Genomic DNA, 13,855 nt, shown 5'->3' with positions numbered 1-13,855 from the left:
GGGGACTGCTGCAGTCTTTCTACTTGGGTTAGACATGTTTGGTTCCAACCCATTTGGGTTTCAATCCACCTTGCCACATTTGCATAATAGTCATCTGGCTTTTGGTTGGTTGATATCACCTTCAGCTCTAGCGATCAGACTAAGGCACTAATTGGAACTCATCCTTGACAATGTTATAGGCTAAAGGATGGAAGGTAACCTGAGATTTAAGCCAATCATCATATAGGTCCCACTTACCCTTGCTCAGAGTGGTCGTTCAGGGCTATGTACCTGTTCTAAAATGACTTTGTTTACATGACACCTGATTCTTGTGTTTGACAATAGGGAAAATAGATTCTCTCTCTTGTCCTGGGTGGTATGGTGGGAGGTATAAAGCTTGAAACAGCACAAGTCATTTTTTTTCAGCACCAGAGAGATCACACAGGCAAGAAGGTAGAGGCAACGGACTCTCAGAAGAGTCCAGATTAAACTGTATCCAAAGCCTGAATGAACCCTGTACTTCTCAGTGATGGTAGATGATACATTTCCTTTACTGTTTCAGCCTATCATGTTGGGTTTTCTCTTGTTTGTGCTTGAAAGCATCCTATCTGATGTACATGGACCATAGGGGACACTTAGCTGATTTTACTCTTGGTTGAAGTATTCCTCTTTATTTCCATCTTCCTCTTCCTCCTTTCCTGGGATTGGCTGTGTTTTAAAATTGATTTGTTTTCTTTCACGGGTTGAGTATTCTTTATCTGAAATGCTTGGAATCACAAGTGTTTCAGATTTCAGATTTTTGCGGGGGGGGGGGGGGGGTTTAGAACATTTGCATATATCTACCAGCTGAGCATCCCTAATCTGGAAATCTGAAACTTGAAATGCTCCAATGAACATTTTCTTTCAGCATCGTGTCTGTGCTCAAAATGTTTTAAATTCGGGAGCACTTTGCATTTCAGATTTTCACATTAGGAGTATTTGACCTATAGTTTTTTCTTATATGTGTCCTTATCTTTTTAAACTCTTACACTGTCCTGTTTTTAACTATGCCACCTGGATTAATTACTCTTCTGAACTTTTCATATGCTTCTGACCAGGAATAAAAGTGCTGCATCTGCTGCTAAGTGAGTGACTTTGGAAAGGTTCCCTGATCTTTCTTCTTTTATTCGGTTAAATGGAGGCAAAAATATATACTCTTAGGATTTTCATAGGAATGCAAAGGCAATCTAGTGTTATTAAAATGCCAGGAGTTTGGTCTATGCCCTGCTGCTTGGACATAGAAAACCAGTTACTGAGGCAATGAGTATTGACAGGGAAGAGGGCTCTAGGTAGAGGTAAGGAAGAGGAGTTGGTCAACAGCAAGTAGGTGTTTGTTTAAGCAATCATGATGGGTGAGGAGTCTGACATCTCATTGTCCAGATGCAGTAGTTTGGTAGGTTTTAGTTGTTTTTGACAAAGTTTTGGTTCTTTGGCCAGGAATGTATTGCTAGTAACTTGGCTGCTGTGGGCTGGGAGAATCTCAAAAGCCCTCCTAAGCAGCTGCCAACACTTTTTTGGCCACAAGTGGATGTCAGTTTTTCTTTCTCTGGCCATACGTCTGCTGGCCCCAGTCATGTTCCTGATTGCCTAGGAAGAGCAGCCGTTGAAATGTGTCATCTAAGTCTGGATGGGTGAATGTCTTTTGTGGGTACCAGGTAGTGGGATCTTCTGCTGTCAATGTGGGGAATTCTGAAGGAATTTCCATTTGCAGGTTGAACAAGCCCAACTGATTGATACAGGAAAGCACCCTGACTGTTCCAGTTTGGACACATTTGGAACTCGTTAGTTGCTGCAGCAATGGGACAGTGTTTTAGTGATTGCTTGTTTATTTGTGTGTGTCAATATAGTCATAGGAAATCAGAATTTGATACCTGATAATATTTTGTAACACTGTTTGGCTCCAGTGTTCTTTGGAATCTGGAGAAGTTTGGCTTCTCCATGGGTCATGCTCTTGAGTGAGACAGTGGAATGGTGTTACAGTGTTACGTATATCTAGGCTTTTAGGCTGCTGTTCTAAGCAGGGTTGGGCCTGGTTAGTACATGATGTTCTTCTATAGTGCTGTTTGGCCCCAGTGTTCTTTGGAGTCTGGGGAAGTTTAGCCTTTAAAAATCAAATGGCCACAGAAACTGCTTTACCCAAATTTTGGTTCAAAGCCTTCATTGGATCACCTACTGGAGCAAACAAAGTTGAGCCATGTGAACATGTTCCTAAACCAGTGCGCTGGTATTGCTATCTCATGGCTAGAGTTTCAAGGTAAAAGCTAGTACACCTTTGTGTGTGTATGTATATACATGTTTAGATGTGTTTACGTGTATGTACATTTATTATGTTGTATGTTGTGTCTACCAAATTGGCTTATAAATAAAAGAGCATCTCATACACTAAATAAATAAATCAAAGCCATTTTCAAGTTTATGTGACTTAAGTCATCTTTACTAAAAAAGCTGGCTTTAAAATCATTGGTAAGGTAAAAATAGGAAGGTCTTAACAATGTTAGAATACATTTTGGTCTGGATTTTATAATTGTCTTTGATAGATACTTTGAGGTGTCAGCGTTTGCCACAGAAGGTTATAAAAGTATAAACCCAGCCAAAACAAAATGATCTTTGTTTGTGTGCCTTCTTTGGTAAATAAGACTAATTAAATGTTGTTTGTTTAATAAAAACAGCTGAATCTTCTAAGTTATTGGCAAAAATACCTATGTATTTAAGCTGCTTACGTAGGTGAGCACCTAATATTCATAGGCTACAAATAATAGTCAACAGAGCAATAACCTGAAATGATGACTACCTTTGTCTAATATCTCAGTTTTCAGAAGGAACTTATATAAACTGTTTAAAAAGATGAAAGAATTGAATACATGTAAATGGGATACATGCTTGTAGGTGAGCTTTTTGTGTAATTTAAAATCTTAAAATTATTTTTGATGCTTCTTGGATGTCTGGGTCATTTCCAATTAAGAAAGGGTTATATATACTGACAAACCAGATCCAGCAGCACATCAAAAAGTTTATCCACCATGATCAAGCGGGCTTCATCCCTGGGATGCAAGGCTGGTTCAACATATGCAAATCAATAAACATAATCCAGCATATAAACAGAACCAAAGACAAAAACCACATGATTATCTCAATAGATGCAGAAAAGGCCTTTGACAAAATTCAACAGCCCTTCATGCTAAAAACGCTCAATAAATTTGGTATTGATGGAACGTATCTCAAAATAATAAGAGCTATTTATGACAAACCCACAGCCAATATCATACTGAATGGGCAAAAACTGGAAAAATTTCCTTTGAAAACTGGCACAAGACAGGGATGCCCTCTCTCACCACTCCTATTCAACCTAGTGTTGGAAGTTCTGGCTAGGGCAATCAGACAAGAGAAAGAAATCAAGGGTATTCAGTCAGGAAAAGAAGAAGTCAAATTGTCCCTCTTTGTAGATGACATGATTGTATATTTAGAAAACCCCATCGTCTCAGCCCAAAATCTCCTTAAGCTGATAAGCAACTTCAGCAAAGTCTCAGGATACACAATCAATGTGCAAAAATCACAAGCATTCTTATACACCAGTAACAGACAAACAGAGAGCCAAATCATGAATGAACTTCCATTCACAATTGCTTCAAAGAGAATAAAATACCTAGGAATCCAACTTACAAGGGATGTAAAGGACCTCTTCAAGGAGAACTACAAACCACTGCTCAGTGAAATAAAAGAGGACACAAACAAATGGAAGAACATACCATGCTCATGGATAGGAAGAATCAATATCGTGAAAATGGCCATACTGCCCAAGGTAATTTATAGATTCAATGCCATCCCCATCAAGCTACCAATGAGTTTCTTCACAAAATTGGATAAAACTGCTTTAAAGTTCATATGGAACCACAAGAGAGCCCACATTGCCAAGACAATCCTAAATCAAAAGAACAAAGCTGGAGGCATCACGCTACCTGACTTCAAACTATACTACAAGGCTACAGTAACCAAAACAGCATGGTACTGGTACCAAAACAGACATATAGACCAATGGAACAGAACAGAGTCCTCAGAAATAATACCACACATCTACAGCCATCTGATCTTTGACAAACCTGAGAGAAACAAGAAATGGGGAAAGGATTCCCTATTTAATAAATGGTGCTGGGAAAATTGGCTAGCCATAAGTAGAAAGCTGAAACTGGATCCTCTCCTTACTCCTTATATGAAAATTAATTCAAGATGGATTAGAAACTTAAATGTTAGATCTAATACCATAAAAACCCTAGAAGAAAACCTAAGGAATACCATTCAGGACACAGGCATGGGCAAGGACTTCATGTCTAAAACACCAAAAGCAATGGCAACAAATGCCAAAATTGACAAATGAAATCTAATTAAACTAAAGAACTTCTGCACAGCAAAAGAAACTACCATCAGAGTGAACAGGTAACCTACAGAATGGGAGAAAATTTTTGCAATCTACTCATCTGACAAAGGGCTAATATCCAGAACCTACAAAGAACTCAAACAAATTTACAAGAAAAAAACAAACAACCCCATCAAAAAGTGGGCAAAGGATATGAACAGACATTTCTCAAAAGAAGACATTCATACAGCCAACAGACACATGAAAAAATGCTCATCATCACTGGCCATCAGAGAAATGCAAATCAAAACCACAATGAGATACCATCTCACACCAGTTAGAATGGCAATCATTAAAAAGTCAGGAAACAACAGGTGCTGGAGAGGATGTGGAGAAATAGGAACACTTTTACACTGTTGGTGGGATTGTAAACTAGTTCAACCATTATGGAAAACAGTATGGCAATTCCTCAAGGATCTAGGACTAGAAGTACCATATGACCCAGCCATCCCATTACTGGGTATATACCCAAAGGATTATAAATCATGCTGCTATAAAGACACATGCACACGTATGTTTATTGCGGCACTATTCACAATAGCAGAGACTTGGAATCATCCCAAATGTCCATCAGTGACAGACTGGATTAAGAAAATGTGGCACATATACACCATGGAATACTATGCAGCCATAAAAAAGGATGAGTTTGTGTCCTTTGTAGGGACATGGATGCAGCTGGAAACCATCATTCTTAGCAAACTATCACAAGAACAGAAAACCAAACACCACATGTTCTCACTCATAGGTGGGAACTGAACAATGAGATCACTTGTACTCGGGAAGGGGAACATCACACACCGGGGAGTATCATGGGGAGGGGGGAGGGATTGCATTGGGAGTTATACCTGATGTAAATGACGAGTTGATGGGTGCTGACGAGTTGATGGTTGCAGCACACCAACATGGCACAAGTATACATATGTAACAAACCTGCATGTTATGCACATGTACCCTAGAACTCAAAGTATAATTAAAAAAAAAAAAAAAAAAAGAAGACATTCATACAGCCAACAGACACATGAAGAAATGCTCATCATCACTGGCCATCAGAGAAATACAAATCAAAACCACAATGAGATACCATCTCGCAACAGTTAGAATGACAATCATTAAAAAGTCAGGAAACAACAGGTGCTGGAGAGGATGTGGAGAAATAGGAACACTTTTACACTGTTGGTGGGATTGTAAACTAGTTCAACCATTATGGAAAACAGTATGGCGATTCCTCAAGGATCTAGAACTAGAAGTACCATTTGACCCAGCCATCCCATTACTGGGGATATACCCAAAGGATTATAAATCATGCTGCTATTAAAACACATGCACTCGTATGTTTATTGCGGCACTATTCACAATAGCAAAGACTTGGAATCAACCCAAATGTCCATCAGTGACAGATTGGATTAAGAAAATGTGGCACATATACACCATGGAATACTATGCAGCCATAAAAAAGGATGAGTTTGTGTCCTTTGTAGGGACATGGATGCAGCCAGAAACCATCATTCTCAGCAAACTATTGCAAGAACAGAAAACCAAACACCGCATGTTCTCACTCATAGGTGGGAACTGAACAATGAGATCACTTGGACTCGGGAAGGGGAACATCACACACTGGGGCCTATCATGGGGAGGGAGGAGGGGGGAGGGGGGAGGGAATGCATTGGGAGTTATACCTGATGTAAATGACAAGTTGATGGGTGCTGACGAGTTGATGGGTGCAGCACACCAACATGGCACAAGTATACATATGTAACAAACCTGCACATTATGCACATGTACCCTAGAACTTAAAGTGTAACAATAATAATAATAAAAAAAGAAAGGGTTATGATATGGAGAAACATGCTTTTATAAATTGTGGAGTGTCTTCATCTATAAAATGCAAATATTTGATTTTCATCTATAAAATGGAAATATTTGATGGACAGCTAAAGATTTCTTGCTTCTTAGTTTTCACGAAAATTTAAGGGTACTATATACTTTAGTACATAAAGCCTGCCAAAGAAGATGTTTTCTTATTGAGAAATAGAATAATTTTGTCTAATTCAAATGTTTTCTAAAGTTTTATTCCAATTATGGACTTGAAAATCTTATTTATGAACTAAGGTAGAAAGGAACCAGTAAGTAGGGAGAAAGATGTGAAGAAAGTTAAGGATATAAAGATGTAGTTTTAGCAAGAAAGGTTAAAACGAAAGGAGGATAATTTTGTGCAAGAATCTTTTTTTTTAACTTTTATTTTAGGTTTGGGTTACACAAGCAGGTTTGTGATATAGTAAACTCACGTTGTGGAAGTTTGTTGTACAGATTATGCACCACCCAGGTACTATGCTTAGTACCCAATCTGCTCCTCTCTCTCCTCTCATCCTCCATCCTCAAGGAGGCCCCAGTGTGTGTTGTTTTCTTCCTTGTGTTCATGGATTGTCATCATTTAGCTCCCACTTACAAGTGAGAATATGTGGTATTTGGTTTTCTGTTCCTGCATCGGTTTGCAAAAGATAATGGCCTCTAGCTCCATCCATGTCCCCACGAAAGATATGATCTCATTCTTTTTTATGGCTGCATAATATTCTATGGTGTATATGTACTATATTTTCTTTATCTAATCTGTTATTGATGGGCATTTAGGTTGAATCTGCTATTTTGAATAGTGCTTCAATGAACATTTGTGTGCATGTGTCTTTACGGTAGAATGATTTATATTTCTCTGGGTATCTACCTAGTAATGGATTAGTGGGTTGAATGGGTATTTCTGTTTTTAGCTGTTGGAGGAATCACCATACTTCTTCCCACAATGGTTGAATTAATTTACACTCCCACCAACAGCGTATGTGTGTTCCTGGCGAGAAAACAATCTGACGGAATTTTTTTTTTCCTAAAAATAAAATGAATAAAAAAAAATTTAGGACAAAACAGAAAGTCCAAGCATGACACAGATGGCTTTTTGAAGACATATGTTGTTTTCTTTCTGTTTCTCTGTGTGTTTATCTTCATGTACATACAGAGAAAATGCAAAGTTGAAAAATTTACATAGTAAACATCCTTTAAAAACTGATAGAAAATTAGAGACATTTGGCAAATTAACATTGTTCATAGTTAAAGCTCTTAGTCTTGATGAAGGTACAATAAGAATTATTAAAAGGAAATACATTGGCAGCTTGATAATTCTGTTTTAAATATAGTTAAGCATGGAGCCAGATTTAACATGGAGTCAAATTTTACATAAGTGCTTGCATTGCTTTGTTTCACACTGTATTTGCTAGTCTACATAGAAAGTACTAGCACTAAGGTACTTATTGGTCACATGCTTAAAGTGAATTTCTTAATTTCACAAAACAGAGTGGTACTGGTGGACTTAAAGACATTAATTAGTATATCAGAAACAGAATATCTGTCATATTTTTTTAGGCTTGGGATAACACTGTAGACTCCAAGGTAAACTGAGTAGGAGAAAATTTGGGGGTTATTTTCCTGTTGGTTTTGCTTTTAATTTTCATTTATTTCCTGTTTGTTCTCCTTTGGGTTTTACATATATATATGTGTGTGTGTATATATATATATATACACACATACAATTGATGTTTTTTAGTTTCTAATGTAAGGCTTGTATTTGGTTCTATGAATAGTCATTTTGTTTCCTATGCATTTCCAGAGATTTATCATTTGCTCTATTTATCTAAAATTCCTGAGCTATCTTTGTCAAGCTTCCAAAAATTGGTAGAGGATATCAGCCATTTAAAATTTGGATTGGGGCTGGGTGTGGTAGCTCATGCGTGTAATACCAGCACTTTGGGAGGCCAAGGCAGGCAGATCACCTGAGGTCAGGAGTTGCAGACCAGCCTGGGCAACATGGCAAAACCCTGTCTCTACTAAAAATACAAAAATTAGCTGGAAGAGGGATTACAGTAATCCCAGCTACTCAGGAGGCTGAGGTAGGAGAATAGCTTGAACCCATGAGACAGAGGTTGCCACTGCACTCCAGCCTGGGTGACAGAAGTGAGACTCTGTCTCAAAAAAAAAAAAAAAAGGTGAGTTTTATTTTGTAAAATTAAGAATTTCTCTTTTACAAAGTACACACTGAGAAAAATTAACGTGTAGACAATTGAGAAAACTGTTTGGAATTTTAACAATAAAATGGGTACATATAACCTATATGAGATATACACCCATATGTGAATTTGGAGATGTTTGTTGATTGTGTATACATATGCAGAAACAACAGACTAGACTGTTGCGAAGGTTGTCAAGAAAGTACTGAATGCAATGCATCAATACAGAAAGCATACAGTACAATACCCGTGTTGCAATTAGAGTTGTACACATTAAATAGTATCACTTTTTTTCTTTTGTAATTGAGATTTTATTGGTTGTGTTGAGGGTCAGCACACAGATATTTCAATTCTTAACATATGTACTGAGAATCTAAAAAGCCGTGTATTATAATTATTTTTTAAAGTTATTCCAGTGACTTTCCAGCTTAAAATTTGGAGGCAAATTTTCCTTAAGAGGCTATCAAGTACCAGTATCTTCACATGTTGATAAGCTGTTATAGACATCCCACCAATTCACAATTGAATAGCATATATACTACATACTCAAATTTTTAATATTTAACAGCATGGTAACAAAGTTATTAGAAAAACAGGACTACCACGACCAAAGATGTTACAGAGTGCACACAATTCTGACAGGGAAAGATATGATCCAGGAGTGGTTTCCTTTAGGAAACAATTCTAATGACAAAAAACATGGGACTAGAAGTAATTCAAAATGTTCAAGACATTAAAGGCAAGGCTGTGACTCCATATTGCCATTTAGTATGCTTTGTATTAAAAAATAAAAGCTAACCCCCCATCCATGGAACATTAAGCTGACACCCAAGACAAAACCTCCCATAATTCGGTATCCCATACTGTTTTCTGGTTGTACCAAAAAATAAACAACCAGAGAATGATTTCACCTTTATAAAAAAGCACTTACATTTAAGAAATGGGGTGAGATGGGATTCGCTCCTTCTTAAAAATGTTTCTAGAGCTACTGAAAAACTTGCGTTTACAAAATAGTTGATAAAAATATTCCTCTAGGTTGTACAAGAAGGGAGACAGGGATGACCCATAAGACATGGAATGTAATACTAATCAGATGTGGCTTCTTTCTCTGTGGCTTCAGTGGCTGGATTCTCCTCGGTTTTTGTTTTTCCATTTTCTGAAGTAAATCTTTAGTTTCTTGATTACACAAGTTGGCCTGTTTTCCCTTTGCTCCTCTTTCCCCTTTTGTTTGCATTTTTTTTTTCTCTGAAGATTTGTCCTATCCTGTTGCTTTTTCTTTCTTTCTTTTTTTTTTTTAGACTGAGTCTCGCTCTGTTACCCAGACTGGAGTGCAGTGGTGCCATCTCGACTCACTGCAACTTCCGCCTCCCGGGTTCAAGTGATTCTTCTGCCTTAGCCTCTGGAGTAGCTGGGATTACAGGTGCCCACCACCACACCCGGCTAATTTTTGTATTTTTAGTAGGGATGGGTTTCACCATGTTGACCAGGCTGGTCTTGAACTCCTGACATCAGGTGATCTGCCCAACTCGACCTCCCAAAGTGCTGGGATTACAGGCCTGAACCACCACGCCTGACCTCCTGCTGCCTTTTCTGGCTTCATTTCCACTTTTGGAGAAGGTTTAGCTGACAACGGCACTGATCTCCTCTTTGGCTCTTCCTTTGTGGCTCCTTCATCCTGGTGGTGTGGAGGGTGCATGCCAGGTGCCTGTGGGCCGCTGGGCATGAGAGCCTTGGTTAAGCTATGCTGCCTAGCCACTGCGGCTCCTCCCGCCTGAGCTGCTGAGACCCCAACATCATGTGTTATAAGAACACATAGGCAAGAAGGATGACACATTAATACATTAAAATGTGGGGAAGGGAAGGAAGTGGGGATAGTAGGGGATAATAAGTAAATAAAATAATTTACAGAGGAGGCCTGCTCAGACCAAATGATATCCATGAGCCATGAATCAAGAGAATGAACTCAACAATCTACACTTAAGATTCCAGAGAAGACAGAACACAATACAACAAATCAAAAATTGGAAAATTATGATGCATAGAATGAAGAGACTGAATTGGGATAAAAGGGTTGCACCATGGGTAACTTCGCAGTGAAAAATCATAAAAATGCATGATATTGTGTAAAATACTTCTGTGTCTAAGTACAGAATCAAAATATCTGCAACATTAAAACTTGGGTTGAAAATGTCAGGGTTTTTCACCCTAATATCAAAACCAGGAAAAGACAATAATAAAAAAATGAAAACTGCAGACCAGTATCCCTAATGAATGCAGGTGCAGAAACTCTCAACAAAATACTAGCTGTCTGAATTCAACAGCATATCAAAAAGTTAATACATCATGATCAACTGGGTTTTGTACCAAGGATGCAGGGATGGTTTAACATATGCAAGTCGATAAATATGATACATTACATAAACAGAATTAAAAACAAACATCATACGATAATTTCAATAGATGCAGAAAAAGTATTTGATAAAATCCAGCATTCCTTTATGACAAAACCCTCCATAAAATAGGCATAGAAAGGACTTACCTCAAAGTAATAAGAGCCATATATGACAAACCCACCGCCAACATCATACTGAATGGGGAAAAGTTGAAAGCATTCCCCTTGATAACTGGAACAAGACAAGGATGCCCACTTTCACCACTTCTATTCAATATCATACTCAAAGTCCTAGCCAGAGTAGTAAGACAAGAAAAACAAATAAAGGACATCCAAATTGGAAAAGAGATCAAACTGTGACTGTTCACCCATGAGTTGATCACATACTTAGAAAAACCTAAAGATGCATCCAAAAAGCTCCTAGATCTGACAAACAAATTCAGTAAAGTCTCAGGATACAAAACCAATGTACACAAATCAGTAGCACTGCTACACACCAACAGTGACCAAGCCAAGAATCAAATAAAAAAAGTCCCTTTCACAACAGCTGCAAAAAATAAAATAAAATAGGAATATGCTTAATAAAGGATCTTGAAGGATCTCTATAAGTAAAACTACAAAACACTGCTGAAAGAAATCTTAGATGACACAAACAAATGGTAACACATCCCATACTCAGGATGGGTGGAATTAATATTGTGAAAATGACCATGCTGCCCAAAGCAGTCTACAGATTCAATGCAATTCCCATCAAAATATCTTCATAATTTTTCAGGGAACTAGAAAAAAGAATCCTAAAATCCATATGGATCCAAGAAAGAGCCCACATAGCCAAAACAACACTATGCAAAAGGACAAATCTGGAGGCATCACATCACTCAACTTTAAATTACACTACAAGGCTATAGTTACCAAAACAGCATGGTACTGGCATAGAAATAGACATGTAGACCAATGGCACAGCATAGAAAACCCAGAAATAAAGCCATATATTCAACAACCAACTGATCTTTGACAAAGCATACAGAAACATAAAGTAGGGGAAATGACACCCTATTGAAGAAAAGGTGCTTGGATAACTGACAAGCCACATGCAGAAGAATGGAACTGGATTCCCATCTCTCACCTTACACAAAGATCAACTGAAGATGGATCAAGGACTTAAATATAATACCCCATACCATGAAAAATCCATAAGATAACATCAGAAAAACTCTTCTGCACATTGGCTTAGGCATATAATTCATGACTTAAAGCCCCAAAAGCAAATGCAACAACAAAAATAAATATATGGAACCTAATTAAACTAAAAACCTTCTGCACAGCAAAAGAAATAATCAGCAGAGTAAACAGACAACCCAGTGAATGAGAGAAAATATTCATAGACTATGCATCTGACAAAGAACTAGTATCCAGAATCTACATGGAACTCAAATAAATCAGCAAGAAAATGACAAATAATTCCACCAAAAAGTGGGCAAAGAACATGAATAGACAATTATCAAAAGAAGATACACAAACAGCCAACAAACATAAAAAAAAAAAAGCTGAACATCACTAATCATCAGGGAAATGAAAATTAAAACCACAACGAGATACCACCTTGCTCCTGCAAGGATGGCCATAATTAAAAAGTAAAAAACCAAAAGATGTTGGCATGGATGTGGTAAAAAGGGAACACTTATCTACTGTGGTTGGGGATGTAAATTAGTACAACCACTATGGAAAACAGTATGGAGATTCATGAAAGAACTCAAAGTAGAACTACCATTCAATCCAGCAATCCCACTACTGGGTATCTACCCAAAGGAAATGAGGTCATTACATGAAAAAGACACATACACATGCATGTTTATAGCAGCACAATTCGCAATTGCAAAGATATGGAACCAACCTAAGTGCCCATTGACCAATGAGTGGATAAAGAAAGTGTGGTATATATTTACCATGGAATACTACTCAGCCACAAAACAGAACAAAATAATGTCTTTTGCAGCAACTTGGGTGGAGCTGGAAGCCATTTGTCTAAGTGAAGTGATTCAAGAATGAAAAATCAAATATCATATGTCTCACTTATAAGTGGGAGCTAAGCTATGAGGACACAAAGGCATAAAAGTGATATAATGGACTTTGGATACTTGTCAGGGAGAAGATTGGGAGGGGGTGAGGGATAAAAGACTACATATTGGATAATGTGTACACTGCTGGGTGACAGGTGTCCTAAAATCTCAGAAATCACCAGTAAATAAGTTATCCATGTAACCAAAAACCACCTGCATCCCAAGAACTATTGGACAACAAATAAAGTTTTGTATTCTACCACTAGATGACAGTAGAGATTAAAATGCCATTTCTGCACGCTTGTTATTAAAAATTTTGTCTTATGGCTCCCCCTAAATCATGCAGCAGCTCAGAAACCTTCCCTTAAATTCACAATAACTTTTTGGCTCTAAAATATTAAAAATACATTGATAACAATACAGGAATAGAATCCAGGGAAATACATGGCACAATAAAATAAGATGAAGCCACGAATGGAGTAAATTTTTAAAAAGTGCCTTGATACCCTATACTCTGGTTAGATGTGGGTCACACATTGTTAGAGGACCATCATGGTTAAGAAAGAATCAGTTACGTACTCGCAGTGCCTAGAAGATAGACAATGGGTTGTTTGGGAGAATTACAGCTATTCCTGGTCCTGAGGCCACAGGGAGATTTGTCCATCAGAGGAGAAACTGCTTAACGCAGTGAACAATGTTCTCAAGAAAGTTCTTTCAGTAAATTTTACAAGGCCCATAGGTCTTTTTGTGATTAATTCTCTTAAAGTAAGATCATTATGTCAGCCTATGACAAAGACTGGGAAAAGTAATTCTACACAGAATAACAGGATCTAGTCCAGACATGCAGTTTTCTGATGTTCTAGCAAACCCAAGGGTAGATTTTATTATCTGTAGAAACGAATAGACTCCACATCTCTCAAAGATA

General features: G+C 37.7%; 1 pseudogene; it reads right to left on the bottom strand.

Annotated features, from left to right (window-relative positions):
• Nucleotides 1-7,989: 7,989 nt before the first annotated feature.
• Nucleotides 7,990-10,201, bottom strand: LOC107128680 (uncharacterized; annotated as a pseudogene).
• Nucleotides 10,202-13,855: the final 3,654 nt, after the last annotated feature.

This window comes from Macaca fascicularis, chromosome 1 (genome assembly GCF_037993035.2).
Source record: "Macaca fascicularis isolate 582-1 chromosome 1, T2T-MFA8v1.1".
Lineage (NCBI taxonomy): Eukaryota > Metazoa > Chordata > Mammalia > Primates > Cercopithecidae > Macaca > Macaca fascicularis.
The sequence above is the reverse complement of the archived record's forward strand: the minus strand, read 5'-3'. Positions and strand labels throughout refer to the sequence as shown.